Raw genomic sequence first — 6,962 nt, 5'->3', positions numbered from 1 at the left:
CTAAGGGAAGGGTGCTAAGACATAGAGTTACAGATTAGGTGGGAGGTGGAGAGGGTTGGGGTATAAAAAGTAATCGTTGAACATTTCAAAGTTGTCTTATACCAGCCCTGTATCCAATATATCACAACTTGTTCAAAGAAGTTGATTATCTAGGCCTTGGGCCCCTGAGTTAAAGAAAAACATTACAATATACCGATTCCGTCGACTAAAAAGTAAAATTTATAGGAAGAATTGAGTACAGTCCTCAGAAAGAACTTTAATTATTTTATAGGGGGACATAAGGGTTTAATAGTTTAACCTTTTTTTTTTTTTTTTGAGAGACGGAGTCTGGCTTTGTCGCCCAGACTGGAGTGCACTGGCGCAATCTCCGCTCACTGCAACCTCCACCTCCAGGGTTCAAGTGATTCTCCTGCCTCAGCCTCCCAAGTAGCTGGGATTATAGGCACTTGCTACCACGCCTGGTTAATTTTTGTATTTTTAGTAGAGACAGGGTTTCACCATATTGGTCAGGCTGGTCTCGAACTCCTGACCTTGTGATCCACTCTCAGCCTCCTAAAGTGCTGGGATTACAGGTGTGAGCCACAGCATCCAGCCTAATAGTTTAACCGTTTTTAAAGTTGTGTTTTTCTTTTTGTAAAGATGAGTTTCTATTATACAGTTGAAATAATATAGAAAGTTATAAACAATATATATATGGTGGGGAGAGAGAATGGGGAAGAGAAAGAAAATTGTAAGTGGGAACATGTTATACATGTTGTATGAAACCTGCCTTTTTCCATATGTATGTTTGTGATAATTCCAAGTAATTTACATGCATATGTTATCCTTTTTAATGGCTGTTTAGTACTTTGCATAGGTATACCATAGTTCATTTAATTGACATACAAGATAATTAGATTGTTCTTATTTTTACTATGTTTGAGAGGAGTATTTCTGCACCTTTACGGATTTGAGTGAGCATCACTTAACATGTTTTTATCAGAGATCTTACTGTAGCCGTCAGTAGTAGTGCAGTCAGTGATTTCTGTTATTGCCTGTAAGCTAATTTGTTAGCCTAACACTTCAATTTGCTATGATCTGAGGAACTGAAAGCTAAGGCCTAAAATTTTGTATGTGCTAAGTGTCGAATAATAGGTCAAAGCTGCATTCTTCCACAAGTAAAGATAATATGGGGCTTAACACAATTGCTTTAGCAATGTGATTTTCTCCCCTTTTTCTCTACTTGGTAAGGAGGGCTTATACCCCCACTAAGCAGGCACATGCCTGTAATCCCAGCTACTCAGGAGGCTGAGGCAGGAGAATCGCTTGAACCTGAGAGGCAGAGGTTGCATTGAGCTAATATTGTGCCATTGCACTCCAGCCTGGGCAACAAGAGTGAAACTCAAAAAAAAAGAAAGAAAGCAAGCAAGCAAGCAAGCAAGCAAGAAAGAAAGAAAGAAAGAAAGAAAGAAAGCAAGAAAGAAAGAAGGAAGGAAGGAAAGAAAGAGAGAGAAAGAAAGAAAAGTAAATCTGTGGATATTGTACAAAAGATTGTTTTATGATTTTTTAATGTTTTTAACGTAACTTTTATTGACTTGTATTTGTATTTTTATCAAACATACTTCATTTGTTTATTTATTTATTTTGAGATGAAATCTCACTCTGTCACCCAGGCTGGAGTGCAGTGGTGGGATCTTGGCTCACTGCAACCTCCGCCTTCCAGGTTCAAGCAATTCTCCTGCCCCAGCCTCCCACGTAACTGGGATTACAGGCATGAGCTACCATGCCCAACTAATTTTTTTATTATTAGTAGAGATGGAGTTTCACCATGTTGGCCAGGCTGGTCTCAAACTCCTGACCTCAGGTGATCCACCTGCCTCAGCCTCCCAAAGTGTTAGTATTATCGGCATGAGCCACCGCACCCATCCTCAAACATACTTTAGACAATTTTTCACCTCAGCACTATTGACATTTTAGGCTATGTAACTCTTTGTTATGGGGGCTCTCTCTGCCTTGTAGGATGTTTAGTAATATCCCTGGCCTCTACACATTAGATGTCAGGAAGACCCCTCAGTTATAACAATGACAAATATATTCAGATTGCCAAATGTCCCCTGTGGAGCAAATTCATCCCTTGTTGTGAACTGTGATCCAGAGAGCCAAATAGTGATACAAGGTTTATTGTTCACGATAGCTTGTCCCCTCCAATCCAGACATCTGCCTCACCATATTCCACTCCCCAGAGGCAACCACTTTCAACAATCTTAAATGTTTCATTTTTATTCTATTTAAAGCCTTTGCTCATTTTTAAATTGGGTTTTGTCCACATTATTGAGTGGTAAGAGTTCTTTATATACTCCACAGCCAGTTGTGGTAGTATAGGCCTATGGTCCCAGCTACTCAGAAGGCTGAGGCAGGAGGATAACTTGAGCCCAGAAGGTCAACACTAGTCTAGGCAGCAGAGCATGACCCTGTCTCTAAATGAGTCTTTGAAGTATATATATTCCAGATAATTGACCTTTATCATGTATATAATTTGTAAATATTTCCTCTCAATCTATTAGTTGTCATTGTGCTTTCTTGATAGTCTCCTTTTCAATCTTGAGAAAGCATAATTTATTTTTCCTGTGGTTGGTGTGCTTTAGGTTGTATGTAAGAAACCATTGCCTAATCCATAGTCATGCAGATATATCCCTATCTTTTTTTTTTTTTGAGATGGTCTCGCTCTGTCGTCCAGATTGGAGTGCAGTGGTGTGATCTCACGGCTCATTGATAACTGCAGCCTCTACCTCCTAGGCTCAAGCAATCCTCCCCCTTCAGCCTCCCAAGTAGCTGGGACTATAGCACCAGCTATAGTCAGCCTCCCAGGTAGCTGGGAATATGGCACCAGGACTATAGCACATACCACCACTAAGCACAGCTAATTTCTGTATTTTTTGGAGAGACAAGGTCTCACCATGTTGCCCAGGCCAGTCTTGAACTCCCAGGCTCAAACAATCCTCCCACCTCGGCCTCCCAAAGTGCAGGATTACAGGTGTGAGCCACTGTGCCTGGCCTAGAGAGATTTTTTTAAGAAATAGTGACCAAAAATATCCCACATTTGATGGGAGTTGTGAATCTACACATTGAAGATGCTCAACAAATTCAAAGCAGGATAAACTCAAAGAGATCCACACTGACACACATTATAATCAAATTGTAGAAAGCTAAAGACAGAAAAGCAGCAAGAAATAAGTGATTCATCCTGTACAAGGGATCTTCAGTAAGACTAACAGTTGCTTATCAGAAATCACGGAGTACAGAAGGCAGTGGTGGTGTGCTGGGCATGGTGGCATGTACCTGTAGTCCCAGCTGACTGAGGCTGAGACAGGAGAATTGCTTGAGCCTGGGAGGTGGAAGTTGCAGTGAGCCGAGATGGCGCCATTGCACTCCAGCCTGGGCGACAGAGCAAGACTCCATCTCAAAAAAAAAACAAACAAAAACAGGGTTGGGGAAGCTCAGCATGGTGGCTCATGCCTGTAATTTCAGCACTTTTGGAGACTGAAGTGGGATCACCTGAGGCCAGGAGTCCACAACCAGCCTGGGCGACATAAGGAGACCCCATCTCTACAAAATAAAAATAATTAGCCAGACAAGGTGGCTCAGGCCTGTGGCCCTAGCTACTCAGGAGGCTGAGACAGGAGGATTGCTTGCAGCCAGCAGTTTAAGACTAGCCTGGACAACATAGTGAGACCCCGTCTCTACAAAATATAAATTTAAAAAATTAGCTGGGCATGGTGGTGTGCATCTGTAGTTCCAACTACTCATGAGGCTGAGACAGGAGGATTGTTTGAGACCAGAAGCTGGAGGTTACAGTGAGGTATGATCGTACCACTGCACTCCAGCCTGGTTGACAGAGCAAGAACCTGTCACTAAAAAAATAATAAATGAATAAAAATATAAGAATGCTTGGCCTGGTCTGGGCATGGTGGCTCACGCCTGTAATCCCAGCACTTTGGGAGGCCGAGGCGGGTGGATCACCTGAGGTCGGGAGTTTGAGACCAGCCTGGCCAACATGGAGAAACCCTGTCTCTACTAAAAAAATACAAAATTAGCCAGGCATGGTGGCACATGCCTGTAATCCCAGCTACTCGGGAGGCTGAGGCAGGAGAATTGCTTGAACCTGGGAGGCAGAGGTTGCAGTAAGCCGAGGTCACACCTGATTGCACTCCAGCCTGGGCAAAAAGAGGGAAACTCCATCTCAAAAAAAAAAAAAAAAAAAAAAAAAAAAAGAATGCTTGGCTGGGCGCAGTGGCTCATGCCTGTAATCCCGGCACTTTGGGAGGCCGAGGCAGGCGGATCACCTGAGGTCAGGAGTTCGAGACCAGCCTGGCCAATATGGTGAAACCCCATCTCTACTAAAAATACAAAAATTAGCTGTGTGTGGTGGCAAGTGCCTGTAATCCCAGCTACTTGGGAGGCTCAGGCAGGAGAATCACTTGAACCCAGAAGGCAGAGGTTGCAGTGAGCAGAGATTGCACCACTGCACTGCAGCCTGGGCAACAGAGCAAGACTCGGGCTAAAAAAAAAAAGCTGAAGTGAGTCCTTCAGGCTAAAATGAAAAGATACAAGATAATAACTCAGAGCTATATGAAAAAATAAAAATCACTGGTAAAGGCAACTATATATATATAGCTAAATATAAAAGCTAGTATTATTGTATTTTGGGTATGTTATTCCTCTTTCTCCTTTATGATTTAAAAACATGCATGAAATAATATGCATCTATGTTAATAGGCACTAATTGTTTAAAGACATAATTTGTAACAATATAGCTAGGGGACAGAGAAAGGAGCAGAGTTAATGTATGCTATTGAAGCTGAGTTGGTATCAGTCTGAACTAGACTTAGAACTCAGCATGTTAACTGAAATCTTCATAGTATCCACTAAAAAAAAAACTTTAAAAATATACAGAAAAGGAACTAAGAAAGGATCAAAATATTACAGGATAAATCATTAACCAAACACAAAAGAAGGTACTGAGGAGCAAAACACTTTATGTAGAAACTAAACAGCGGGATGACATAGGTAAGTTCTTTGGTGTGTGGGTTTTTCTGTTTTTCTTTTTTGGGGTTTCTTTGAGACAGAGTCTTGCTCTGTAACTCAGGCTGGAGTGCAGTGTTTCATTCTCAGCTCAGTGCAGCCTTTGCCTCCCAGGTTCAAGTGATTCTCAGCCTCCTGAGTAGCTGAGATTGCAGGCGCCCACCACCAGACCCAGCTAATTTTTTGTATTTTTAGTAGAGATGAGGTTTCACTACATTGGCCAGGCTAGTCTCGAGCTCCTGGCCTCTAGTGATCCACCCGCCTCGGCCTCCCAAAGTGCTGGGTACAGCCATGAGCCACTGCATCCAGCCTGTTTTTGTTTTTTTTTTTTTGAGACAGGGTCTGGCTCTGTTGCCCAGGCTGGAGTGCAGTGGCACAATCACGGCTCACTACAACCTTGACCTCCGCAGGCTCAGCTGATCCTCCCACCTCAGCCTCCTGAGTAGCTGGAACTACAGGTGTGCACCACCATGCCCAGCTTATTTTTCTATTGTTTGTAGAGACAGGAGTCTTGCTATGTCACCCAGCCTGGTCTCAAACTCCCGGGCTCAAGCAATCTGCCCACCTCAGCATCCCAAAGTGATAGGATTACAGGCGTGAGTCCAACCATAAGTAAGTTTCTGTTTTTTGTTTTTGAGTCAATCTCACTCTGTCCCCCAGGCTGAAGAGCAGTGGTGCGATCATGGCTTACTGCAGCCTCACCTCCAGGCGGGAGCCACTGTGCTTGGTCAAGTAACTTTTCTGTTTCAGTAATCACTTCAATGTAAATAATCTCATCAATGGAAAGATCGGCAGAATCAATTTTTTTAATAATGTAATACATAATCCAAATATGCAACTTACAAAATACTCACTGTAGACCCAAAGACACAAATTTGTTGAAAGTGAAAAGATGGAAAGAGATAATCCACGCAAATAGTAACCAAAAGAGAGCCAGGGTGGCTATACTAATAATACCACACAAAATAGATTTTAAGCCAAAAACTGTTACAGAAAAACATTTTATGTTCGTAAGAGAGTCAAATCACAAGAAGATGTAACAATTATAAACACATATGAACCAAAAAAAAAAAAAGGGCTCCAAAATGCACAAAGCAAACTAATAAAATTGAAGGAAGAAACAATTTTACAATAATGGAGGCCTCAATGCAGTGGCTCTATCACAGCTCACCGCAATCTCTGCCTCCCAGACTCAAGCAATTCTCCAGCCTCAGCCTCCCCAGTAGCTGGAACTATAGGCACACAGCACCACACCCAGCCAATTTGTGTATTTTTTTGTGGAGACGGGGTTTCACCATGTTGCCCAGGCTGGTCTCAAATGCCCAAGCTCAAGCAATTCACCCACCTCAGCCTCCCAAAGTGCTGGGATTACAGGCCTGACCTACTGCGCCCAGTCAACACCCCACCTTCAACAGTAAATAGAACATCTAGACAAAATCAATAAGGAACTAGAGGAATTGAACAACACACTAAACCAACTAGACCTAACAGACATATAGAAAGCTCTCCATCTAACAAGTGCAGAATATATATTCCTCTCAAGCGCATATGGAACATTCCCCATGATAAATCATATGTTAGGTCACAAAACAATTCTCAATACATTTTAAAAGGTCAAAATTATACGAAGGGCCACATGTGGTGGCTCACAGCTGTAATCCCAGCACTTAGTGAGGCTGAGACAGGCGGATCACTTGAGCCCAGAAGTTCAAGACCAGGCTGGGCAACATGATAAAACCCTGTCTCTAAGAAAAAAAAATTTAAAAATCAGCTGGGTGTAGTGGTGGTGAATACCTGTAGCCCCAGCTACTCAGGAGGCTGAGGCAGGAGGATGGCTTCAGCTTGGGAGGCAGAGGCTGCAGTGACCCGAGATCATACCACTACACTCCAGCCTGCAGGAC

Source organism: Gorilla gorilla, chromosome 8 (assembly GCF_029281585.2).
Source record: "Gorilla gorilla gorilla isolate KB3781 chromosome 8, NHGRI_mGorGor1-v2.1_pri, whole genome shotgun sequence".
Lineage (NCBI taxonomy): Eukaryota > Metazoa > Chordata > Mammalia > Primates > Hominidae > Gorilla > Gorilla gorilla.
Note: the sequence above shows the minus strand (reverse complement) of the source record.